Source organism: Poecile atricapillus, chromosome 1 (assembly GCF_030490865.1).
Source record: "Poecile atricapillus isolate bPoeAtr1 chromosome 1, bPoeAtr1.hap1, whole genome shotgun sequence".
Classification (NCBI taxonomy): Eukaryota; Metazoa; Chordata; class Aves; order Passeriformes; family Paridae; genus Poecile; species Poecile atricapillus.
In genome coordinates, this window is record NC_081249.1 from 179,867,165 (window position 1) to 179,879,845 (window position 12,681).

Sequence of the window (12,681 nt, forward strand, 5' to 3'; positions counted from 1 at the left end):
TGAGCTCTTAGGAGTCCATGCAACTGCTGTGATGTTGGATGGGATTCCAGACGGGTTTGCATTGGGAAGGGCCTTAAATCCCATCGCATTCCCATGGGCAGGGACGCCTTCCACCATCCCAGATTTTTTCCAAGCCCCATCCAATCTGATATCCAGTCAGATTTACCATTAAAAATTGCATTTTACCGGACTCGGGAAATATTTGTGCTCAAAAATTCCATAGAAAGCACAACCCGCTGGGAGGAAGGAGCGGTGCTAAATTTTCCAGGTTCCTGTTGGACTTGAGGGAATGTTTTATTCCATGCTCATCCATGATTTGCCTGGGAATACGATTTAGGTGGGTTCCTACGGCTGGATAAGGATGGGGCAGATCTGATCTGGATCAGTGGGGTTGGAATCGACCCCACGGAGGGCTGAGAGTGCTGGAAAATCAGGGCTGAGGGTATCCAAGGCCAACTCTCATCCATGGCCTTGTCACGCATTCCCGACTCCAAAGGCCTTTTCCATCTGTCCCTGGCGTGTTGCTCCATCTGGAGCAGGCCTGGGAAGCACCAGGAGCCGGAGGAGTGGCGATGGAAAGCACAGCTGCAGCTGGAAAGGAGAAAAGCTTGGAGGGAGTTAATGGAGATGGGAGCTGGGGAACAGAACTCGGCGCTATCCGACGGGGCCGGAGGAGCGTGATGGATTGGAAATCCCGCCTGTGGATTTATCCAACCTGGAATCAAAAAACAAGGAAACTCCATTAGCGGAATCCATCCTTCCCACAGCTGCAGGCTCAGGGAGCACCAGGAACACTGATTTCCCTGCCCTGAGCGTTGCTCCATTAGTGTCATCTCGGATGAGGAAGGAGAAAATGAGGGTTTGAAAGCCTCGGGAATCTTGTTCCAGGGAAAAGAGCTGCCCGTGGGATGGAGGTGAATCCTGCAAGCCCAGCCCTGCAGGGATGTTATTTAAGGAGCAGGGAGAAGTCTTCCCAGCCCTGTGGTTTTGCTGTTTGCTATTAAGGTCCTGAAGATCTGAAAATTTCAGGATTTCTCCCAGCATTGTCAAAAAAAGGAAAGAGGAACTTTGGCTTTGAGAGCAGAGCAGAGCAAACAGCACAGGGAACATTCAAGATGCCCTTGGCTTCACCCCAGGCTGCTTCCTTGGATCCAGCGTGCCTGAAAACACATGGATTCAGTCCTGAACTCTGCCTTTACTCCCACCAGAGTCATTCCGACCCCAAATTGCTGCTGTCCAGCGTTGGGAAAAGGCACAGCAGTCCTGGAAACGCCTGGAGGTGGCTGAGCTGAGCAGCTCCATCCCCATGTCCTGCCGGTGGAAGCTGGGATATTCCCTGGAAGCTGGGAATGAGTCACTTCCCACTTCTCCTGCCTCAAGGCCTGGCTGGACTGAAGAAATTGACACTCAGCATCTTCTGCTCTCTCCTGGTTCATTTTTAGCTCGGAACATTCCGAAATTCCAGCAATTTGGAAATGGAATGGGAGACTTGGATCCTACCTGTGCTCACCCCGGTGTTTCCCAGCTGCCCAAATTCTTCAGAGGGAAGTGGACTCGGACCTTCCAGACATTCAACTCATCCAGAGCTCCAGGAGTGTTTAGACAAGGATTTCAGGCACAAAGAAACTTGGGAGAAGCAGGAACTGGTTAAAAATACTTCACTGGATAAAAGCAGCAAGCCCTGTCACGATCACTGAGAGATAATTTAAGTCAACCAGGGAATTCTGGCTGGAATTCCCAATATCCAAACGATATCCCCCATTTTCTCATCTTAAAGCCATTCCCTGTGTCCTGTCCCTCCATCCCTTGTCCCCAGTCCCTCTCCAGCTCTCCTGGAGCCCCTTCAGGCCCTGCAAGGGGCTCTGAGCTCTCCCTGGATCCTTCCCTTCTCCAGGAGAACATTCCCAGCTCTCCCAGCCTGGTTGCTCTGGGATAGTGGAAAATGTCCCTTTCCATGGCAGTGGTTGGAATGAGATGGGCTTTAAACTCCTTCCCAATCCAAACCATCCTGGAATTCCAGGCTTAAAGCTTTTCCTTTCAAGCTGAAAGCTCATCCCTAGAATCCCTTTACTTTAATGCTCTGGGGCAGATTTTCCATAAGGTTTTTTCCCCCCTCTGCTGCCCGAAGACCTGATTTCCACCATAAATAAAGAATTCACAGGAAACACTGCCCAAATTCCTTTTTTTTTCCCCTTAAAACTTCCCCTTTTTGAGAAAACAAGCAGCATAAAGACAATTTCCCCTGGGTGGGCTGCAGACATTGCTGCAAGCCGGGCTTTGGTGTGAGCTTTGTTAAACCCCGCTCATATTCTCCCTTACAGGGCTGGGCCTTAATCATTCCCCGTGCAACTGATTCAGATCCATTTGTCTGGGAAGAGAATTTCCACGGAAAAATCAGCAACCTGCTCTGTGCCTCGGGGATATCTAAATATAAACACCCTGGCAGGGGCCGCGCTTCATTTTCTGCGAGCGTGGTCGGGCTCAGAGTGGGCTCGTTACACAAAGAGGGGACACAAATGAAGGTCAGCGGGAGCCTCTGGCTTGGAAATTGCTGGAAAAAGCAAAGCACATTCCCGGGGTTGAGGAATGATGTGGCAGGAATGAGTGGGTTTGAGTTTATCAGGGAAATTTGGGGTTTTTTTTTTCCCCTGCTTTTTTAGTGTTGTTCATGCTTTCCTCAGCTCTGTTTCCCCTCTTTTCCCTCCATGAGGGAGCTGTGGGTGCTCCGGGCTGGAGAGCAAGAGTTGGTCCATGTGGGATGAAAATTCCTGCCCACGTTCCTGAGTCCACAAAGCTCTCCCAATTTTGGGAATCTCTGGTGTCCAAAAGAATTCGCTGTGCTCAGACCTGTCCTGGGAATTTTCCAGGATATCCCCCACAGCATTTCCCTCTGTTTGTCCAGAGTGACCTCACCTGGGTCCTCCAGGGGTTTTATTTAATGTTTGTTTTGCTTTACTTTGCTCACATTGAGATTTAAAACCTCACCTGGAGAATTCTGTCCAGCTCTGGGAAAGATGTGGAGACCACGGAGCTGCTCCGAGGGCTGGAGCTGCTCTGGAGCCAGGCTGGGAGAGCTGGGAATGTTCACCTGGAGAAGGGAAGGATCCAGGGAGAGCTCAGAGCCCCTTGCAGGGCCTGAAGGGGCTCCAGGAGAGCTGGAGAGGGACTGGGGACAAGGGATGGAGGGACAGGACCCAGGGAATGGCTTTAAGATGGAAAAGGGGAGATACAGGTTGGATATTGGGAAGGAATTCCTGGCTGGGAGGGTGGGGAGACCCTGGAATAGAATTCCCAGAGCAGCTGTGGCTGCCCCTGGATCCCTGGAAGTGTCCAGAGCCAGGCTGGATGGGATTTGGAGCAGCCTGGGACAGTGGGAGGTGTCCCTGCCATGGCAGAGGTGGAACTGGAGGACTTTCCACGATCCTTTGACTCCAGTGATTCGACAATTCCAAGTTGTGCCAATGTTTTACCAACCTCACCATTTCAAACTTTTAATCTAATTAATCTAATTAATCTAATCTAACCTAACCTAATTTAAACTAATCTAATTAATCTAATTAATCTAATCTAAATCAATCCTCTTTTGTTTTAAAACCATTCCCGTTGTACCAACACAGCTAAAAAGTTTTTTCCTTCTGTCATTCCACCGCCAAAATCAGCTTTTAAAAGTCCTTCCTAACTCAGAAGAAATCTTGGAGCTTTTCCATCCTCCTTTCCTGCAGAAACGCCGGAGGCTGCAGGGCCCCAGCTCAAGGCCTGTTAATTCCAACTCCAAAATTGCCGGAGGGTTTTAGATGGGGAATGCTGTTCCCAAGGATTATCTCCTCTGCTGGCCAGGCCACGGAAACAAAACCATCCCAGTGGTTATGGTTAACCATCCCAACATTTGCCCAGCCCCGGGCTCCTCCTCATCTCGAGTAGGTCAGAATTTGCATCAAAATCCCTCTTTAAGGTCAGCAAATTCACAGGATGATTGAAATGGGAAAACTCATCCAAGAGAGGCGGAATCCATGGGAGATCTGGGAGCATCTTTGTGTAGGGGCTGATCTCCCTTTGGCAGCATCCCAAAGCCAAAGACAGAATTTAACATTTTGGAGGGGTTTAATTCAGGCCACAATGAGGTCATAATCAATATATTACTGTTATTATTATTATTATTATTATTATTATTATTATTATGTTATTTTATTATAATAAATATATAAATTGTATATAAAAATATATATTATATATTATATATTATATATAAATTATATAAAAAATATATAATAAATATTAATGTATTATGTATATTAATTATAATATATAATAATAATAATAATAATAATAATAATAATAATAATAATAGTTTTATGTTGATAATCAATGTGGGGTTAATTTAATTGATGAAGGGCTTAATTACAGAGTAGGAAATCCCTCCAGTCACTGGGAATCACCAGATAAAGCAACATTTTGGATTTTCTTTCCATTTTCTCTCCTTCCCATTTCCTTCCTCTTTTATTACCTCTCGAAAGCGTGATCAGAATTGGCTTCTCTTTGCAGTTCTGCTCTGCCAGAGTTGTGGAGACCAAAATGAGCTCAGACTTCCTCGGAAAAGCAGAGGAACACGAGATTAATTCTGCTTTCCTTGTGAAGCAGCACCAGGCTCTCACTGCATCAGGGACAATAAAAAACTCCCCGTTTTTCACACAGAAAACGGTGAAAAAATCCCCTGTACAGAACAAAGAAAGGTTGAAAATCTCGGATTTTTCACCTGCCGGGTTTAATTTTGGGTTGAGAAATTCTGTTTTCTTTCACTGTGGGGTGAGGGTTGGAGCAGGATTTGAAATCAAAAGTTTATTCCAGTAGAAATCTCTCCCCTGGGTAACCGAGTCTGCACTGGATTTACACCTGACTTACGCTGGTGTAGGAATGCATCTCTCACTGGATTTTGGAAAATTCCCAGCTCTTGTGATGCAGCCACGGGATGAGGAATGATGGAAGAAAATTTAATTGTCCATTCCCAAAATTCTGGGGAGAGGGAATTCTCCAAGTGAGGAGCCCAAACCCGACTGTGCTCGCAACTGCATTTCTGGTGCTGCTATGGATCCGGCTGATTTCCCAGTGAAATTGTGGATATTTCCCAATTAATTTGGAATTGGATGGTGCAGTGGGTCGGGATTCTTTTCCTGGGATGGAAAAGAATGGAATGGGATCAAAGCTACAGCCTCCCTGTCTCTGGGAATAAAATGAATTAGGGGATTAAGGTATGGCCCATCCCATGTCAGGGCCTGGGAATGTTCTTTCCGTTGGATCCTGGAATCCTGGGATAGTGTTTCCCCTCTCCCTGAGAAAATTAGGTACACGTAGCAAGGGATGTCAGGAATTAGAAGTGAGTTTTCCAAGAACATTCCGGTGGATATTCAATATTTAATAATAAATTTAAGATTCTCCCTGGTTTTAAGGTTCCTCCCCTGGATGTTTCATCCCACAAATGCTGTGGAAAAGCTTCATTTCCCTGCCTGTTTTGATATTCCATAATCCATTCTCACCACAGGGGAACCTTGGAAAATCCTCCTGGCTGGGGATTCCTTTCCCTTTTAATTCTGGATTCCCACTCACCTCTTCCTGCCTGGCACATCAATAAAAATGAATAAATATAATTGTTTAGATTAAAAAAAAATAAAATTCTGGGAGGACCACAGCTCCTGGGAAAAAAACCAAAAAAACAAACCTCCCAAATTTTTATTGAGATGTAAACCCTAAAAAATTCTTTCTACTGTTTTTTTGCCTCTCAGCTTCCCAGAGCCCCTCTCCTGTTTTCTCCTCCTCCACCTCCACAGCTCCTGCTCCTCTCCTGAAATTCCCACCTGCTCTTCCCATCCCACCGCCCACCCACCTGCCACGCTCCAAGGGTGGCTTCCCTCTCCTGGCAGCTTATCCCGAGCTTTTTCTAGGAGCAGGAGCACAGCAGCACCAATTAGTGCCCCAAATTCTTGCAGGAATATCATTAAGCCTGGAAAGAAACTCCTAATTAAAGACTCGTTTGTAATTTCCCTCCTATTGTAACGCTCCGGCAGAACTTTCCCGTCTTAAAATAAATTCAGAGGGAGAGGATTCAGCTGGAATTTGGCTCTGTTGGTTTTCAGGTTTATCCCTCCAGAAAATATCAGGGTGAAGCCAGGAAAAGGGGATGAACTTAGGAGAAATCCCGCCGTGGTGTCCCATTCCAAGAGGGAAGGGACCATGTGGGAATGGCGGTGCTGCTGGTGGAAAAGGAATGATGAAAGAGGATCTGGAACAGATTCCAAAGTTTTGTTGATGAATTATACACTTGGCATGGAAATCGGTGTTGGATTGTCCCTGATCTCCTGGGATGAGCCCATGGAAGTGGGGTTTGGATAAAGGGTGGGATGAAAGGGGGAAGAAAGAGGGAGAAAGGGACAAAGGGAGATCTCCAGTGCTGGCTCTGGCGCTGATCCGGCTGAGGGGGTGTGCAGGGGCTTCTCCCGGGATTTGGGGGCAGCTTTTTAGGGATGAGTTTTCCATATCCTAGAGGAAAAATTAGTTCTTGGCTCAGTCTGTTCTTCCAGACCTTCCCAGGGATGGGTTGGAGGCTCTGGAGGTTTGGGGAGATCTTGATCCCCCTCCAGTCCATGAGCAATTCCCGGCCTCATCCTGCCCCAGAGCCAGGCCGGGGATGGCATTCCCAGAAAATTCCCCCCTCCACGTGGCCCCTTCTCCAGCCACATCCTGTTTTTCCCCACTGAGTATTCCCAACAATCCTTGGATGGTTCCACCTGGGTTTTTGGGACACACATCCCTGAGTTCCTGCAATTCTCCAACTAGGAAAACTCAATCAGCTCAGTTCATTCTATGTTTTCCATAAATAATTATATATAATAATATCTCTTCTTTTCCTGCTCTCTCGTGTCTAAAAAATATGGAAATGAGGAAGCCAAGCCAATCCTTTTAGTCCCAGGTTTAAGGATAAAACCCCTCCACATCTGGAATTTTAACACGGAATTTTTGGCAAGCAGAACTTTTCTCGTGCTCAAGAAGTCAGGCCATTGAATAAGATCAGGTATTAATAATCCAGATATTAAATCTTTTAAAAATTAATTGTAATAAGGGACATTTATTTGGTTTGGGTTTTATTGCCACGCTTTGAAGAAGCCATAGGAAAAAAAATGTTCTCCAGCATTTCCATCCTCATTCCCGTTCCGCAGGAAAAGAAAACCCTTGAATCTCCTTGTGCCTGATTGTGGTGCCTTGAACTCCTCAGATTTTTGATGGTTTTGGAGGATTTTAGGGAGGTCAGGTCTTGCTGGAGGGATCAAATATTTTCCACGGATGAGAATTGTTAACAGCAAAAAAAAAAAAGAGGCACCAAAAACCCACAATTTAAATTATTTCTGTGGGTGGTGGGTGGCTGCTGCTGCTTTATTTTTGTGGAAGTACGTGATTCTATCTGAAATAAAAAGAATATTACACATCCCTTTTTTGTGCCCAATAGCCAGTAAAAAAGTAAATAAATTGTGTCAAAGTTAAAAAAAAAAAAAAAAGGAAAAAAATAGGAAAAGAAAATCAGTATTTTCTGAACTTTCTGCTGAACATTCTGGATTTATGAAAGGAAATGAGGCAATTTATGAGATAAAATCTGCCAGTGTTTCATTTGAAATCCATAAAATAATAGGAATTTTATGTTCAGTGCTTGGGTTTTTGGTAGAGGATGTGATCCCACACATCAGCACCCCCCAGTGAGGCTGTTTTTGAAGGAAATGCAGATTTTTCATTCAATCTCATCTATTTCTGCATTTCTGTTCTGGTGAAGCAGAATTCCAAAGACACAGCTCCCCTCAAATGGAGAGGCCTTTTCGTCCTAATCTTCTGAGTATTCCCAGAATCAATAATTTGAATGATTGGGATGAAGCATGGAATTCATTCCCAATATTTGGCTTCTGAATGGAAAATGGAACTCAGGCTCCGGCAGCCCCAGGTGCAACAGAGCCACAATTCCAGGGAATCCGAGCCAGCTGACTCCCAATTTTTATTTATAGCCTTCATCACCAAAAATCCCCCACCTCAATCCCTTTTTTAAGGGAAAATCCTGAAAATAACTTGGTGAAACATTTGTTAGATCTCTTTGTTTCCCATAAAAATCTACAAAGAGCGCTGTAATTCCCTTCCCTCCGAGCTTTAAAATGAAACACTGCCAGATAACTCATATCCACAATCTTCCCACATTCCCATGAAATCCAGTTCCTTCCCATCTCCAGTTTTAAACCACAATTCATTTTGCTGGCTGTGAAGCTTTCGGAAATATTTTCAACCCAATTTTGTTGTGTGAAGCGAACCAACCCATAAAGCCAAAAAGGGGAAAGGATGTAAAAAATATAAAAATATGAAAAAATACCAAAAGAATTTAAAATATTTTCTTGGGAGCAGAGAGCTCTGTTTGTGGCTGTCTTCCCAGCAATTGGGAATTTTGGAGCTGGGGATTCAAATTCTTCATCTTTGTAAATTATTGCTCTTTTTTTGCCCCTCCCAATGCTGTCGAGCTCAAAGTCTGGGGTCAGGGAATGTTTCCCTGCCAAGAGCTGTTCCTGTTTCTTCCCTGAGATCCCACTTTCCCTCTTTTCTCTGTTTCCTTCCAGCTCCATGCTGAACAAACACATGCCCAGGTAAAAATGTCTTTTCTAACAGTGAGCGTGAAATGAGGAACGTTTCACGCGGCTCCAACAATCGCCAGCATTCCCAGGGCAAATTCCCGCCTCGCTCGCTGGAAAAAGAGGAATCAAATGTCACAGAAAGGCCTCGTGAATGACCTCGTGTTCCACGAGGCAAATATTGAATTCCCAGCATTGTGTGTGCCGTAAATGGAGCTGAAACGTCTTTGATTTATCCATTGAAGCTTTGAGCTGCTGCTGCTGCTTTGGAGGTTTTTTTTTTTCCCATTTCTTTCTCCGGCTCTTTTTTTGTTTTGGATAAAGAGACAGCCAGGCAAAGGTTGGGCACGGCAGGGAAAATCCAGGTTCTGGCACCTCCTGTTAGAAGGTGGGAAAAGGGGAAAAGGCCTCAAGTTGCACCAAGGGAGAGGGGGTTGGGATACCAGGAAAATATTCTTTGCTGGAAGTGTGGTGAAGAATTGGAGTCACCATCCCTGGAGGTGCTCAAAAACCATGGGAATATGATGGGAAAACAGAGCTGGGAAAGGGGCTGGAGCACAAGGAGGGGCTGAAGGACCTCAAATCCCATGCCCTGTTCTGGGACCCTCATGGAAAGAAGGACATGGAAGGGCTGGAATGTGTCCAGGGAAGGGAACGGAGCTGGGAAGGGTCTGGAGTTCCAGGAGAGACTGAGGGACCTCAAATCCTGGCTGGACACGAGCCAGGGGTGCCCAGGTGGGCAGGAGGCCACAGGCTCCTGGTCTGGATCAGGAATTGTTTGGGACCAGGACCAGGGCAGGGATTGTCCCAGTGCTGGGCACTGTGAAGGACCTCAAATCCTGGGGGCAGCTCTGGGCCCCTCGTGAAAAGAAGGACCTGGAGGGGTTGGAGCATGTCCAGGGAAAAGAATGGAGCTGGGAAGGGGCTGGAGAATTGCTGAGGGAGCTGGGAAGGGTCTGGAGAATTGCTGAGGGAGCTGGGAAGGGGCTGGAGAATTGCTGAGGGAGCTGGGAAGGGGCTGGAGAATTGCTGAGGGAGCTGGGAAGGGTCTGGAGAATTGCTGAGGGAGCTGGGAAGGGGCTGGAGAATTGCTGAGGGAGCTGGGAAGGGGTTGGAGAATTGCTGAGGGAGCTGGGAAGGGGCTGGAGAATTGCTGAGGGAGCTGGGAAGGGGCTGAGCCTGGAGCAAAGGAGGCTCAGGGGGCCCTTGTGGCTCTGCACAAGTCCCTGGCAGGAGGGGACAGCCGGGGGGGTCGGGCTCTGCTGGCAGGGAACAGGGACAGGAGGAGAGGGAACGGCCTCAGGCTGGGCCAGGAAAAGTTGAAATGGGATATTAGGAAGAATTTCTTCATGGAAGGGGTTGGGATGGGCTGGAATGCCTGGAGTCCCATCCTGGGACACTTCCAGCCCCTCAATTTCCTTTTTGTAAGGAGGGGCCCAGAGCTGCCCCCAGGGGACAATGAGGACAATCCCTGCCCTGCTCCTGCTCCCACAAAATTCCTGATCCATCCCTTTGGCCTCTTGCCCACCTGGGCACCCCTGGCTCACGTCCAGCTGCTGTCACCCTCTCGTGGAACATCCAGATTGCTCAGAACAGGAGCAGAATTGGGTGCAGGGGCCTCAGCAGGGCCAGGCCCAGCCCTGGTGCCACCAAGCTGTGAATAATTTTGTCACTCGGTGACAGAGGGGTTCAGGTGGCCCTGACCTCCCTGGCTTTGGCATCACAGCACTGAATTTCCATGGAGTTGTTAATAAGCTCTGCTTCCCCATCCCATTGTAGATTTACGCCTTATCCGACCAGAAAATCTGGTTTGCTTAAAGTTAATCCTGGCTCAGCCTCCGGAAAGTTTGGGATTATCAGATCCGTTCTCCACCGAGCTGTCATCACCCACAGACTGATTTTTTTCCCTCCCTTCATAATGACAAATTATGAAAAATTGAGTTGCAGTAAATAAAACAAAAGTGAGTTGCAGCAAGTATGTTCTCAATCAAAATATTTCCTTTTGTAGGGAAAAGTCTGAGTGCAAATGCTCAGTCTGCATCCTTAGGTGAAGTATTATTTAGCAAAAGGATTTATTGCTCACCAGCAAGACATCCCCACCATTCAAATGCAGTTAAAATTGACAAGTTCTGATATTTAATTATGGTAAGAAATTCCCTTTTATTACACTCAGTTTATGGCTCTTCCATCACCAATATTAGAGCAGGACAAAGTCATCCCTAAACCGCAGAATTTCTGAATTTTGGGTGCTTGGAGATAAAGCTTTTGGGGACATAATTGATACCTATTTATCACCCAGCTGAATAATGAGCATTTCCACACCTGTGGCATTGTGTGGCTTTGATGTGCAGGCTGTAAATTCCCAAATTAGCTCTTTGATTTTTATCCTTTCCAGGATTGGATTATATATATTTAAAGGGAGCAGTGAATTAATTTTTGTTTTTTTGGATTGAAGCTGCGCTGCTCCATCAGGAGTTCTCGGGAGGCTCTTGCTGCCTGTGCTGTTCCCTGGATAAAAGGCCTTGGTTGATGTGCTTTGAGCCAATTCTGAGGTTGGAAACTCCGATTTCTCATCCAGGCTGCCTCTGGAGCATTTGGTGCAGGATCATGGAGTCATGGAATGGATTGGGTTGGAAGGACCTCAAATCCCATCACATTCCATGAGCAGGGACATCTTCCATTATCCCAGGGTGCTCCAAGCCTGTCCAGCCTGGCCTTGGACACTTCCAGGGATCCAGGCACAGCTTCTCTGGGAATTCCATCCCAGAACCTCCCCACCCTCACAGGAAAGAATTCCTTCCATATTGCCAAGTGGAGACCCAGGAGTCCATCAGGGTGAACAGAAATAAGAATCGATGGAAAAAATGAGCCTTGGGAAGAAGGAATCAGCAGAGATATTTTTATAGTCCAGGAGAAAAAAAAAGAATCATTTCCCAATTTTCTGCTGGTTGCATCCACTGGGGCTCCCTGGCAGGTAACCATGGCAATTAAAGGTTTGAGAAGAACCAGACAAATTTGGGCAGAAATTGTTTCTCCTCACAAGCCATATGGAAAAGATGATTCATCCAGGAGGGAAGAAAAAAAGAAAAAAAAAAAAGAGAATTCCAACAAGGCAGCAATGCACAGAAAGGGAGAAACATCAGAAACATCAGCCCTTGAGGCAGGAACTGCACCCATCCCAAATTCCTGACTGTCACGGGCTCCCACAGCTGAACCCAAAGCCTGGAAGGTTCCAGCAGGTTCCAGTTTTCCCTGCTCTGCTCTCAAGGAGCAGCTGGTCAGGGCACACCGAGCTTTTGATGGAAATGTTCCCAATTTTCTCATTAGCACAAATCCCATCGCTCTGCCGGCTTCGGGAGGCAGACACCAGGCCTGTGATCCTGTTTGCCAGCTTCAAGTTGTGTCTGATTTATGTTTCCTGTGTTTTCCATCCGGAATTGGGGAGTTAAAGGGTGAAGTGGGAGGTGAGGGCGGCCCCTGTGCCACCCTTCGGTTGTTGTAGGGTCACAATTCCAGGGGATTCACGTACCTCTGGAATAACGTTGTATTTTCCTCTCCTTGGACTGGAGCAGCTCCCAGGCTCTGAGGACAGCCAGGTATTTCAGGGAAGAAATCCCACCAGCCTGATGGACCCAACCCCTGGGGCTGCTCTGGTCCTTCCCATGGATGTGCCTCTGGAAGGTTTGGATCAGAGCCTGGTGAAATCAGTCACAGGAAACTCCTTGCCCGGCTGGATTTGGCTCTTTATGGGAGCTTCCTCCCTTTCCAGAGGATTTCCTGGGCTCTGCAGCACTCCCCTCACATCTTCATTAGCATCACTCATCCCAGCACGGCTCCCCAGGCCGCTTGGTGGGAAGAGATGAGGCTGTGGTGCCATCCCACCATCCCACCCCATTTCCCACGGGAGCCCTTCCCATCACCCGCCGGTGTCAGGCTGAGCAATTCAACCCCAACCTGCTTTCCCTGCATTCATTATTTATTGCCCTTCGGCAACCAGGAGCTCCTCGCTTTTCATGGATGCGGTGGGAATGTG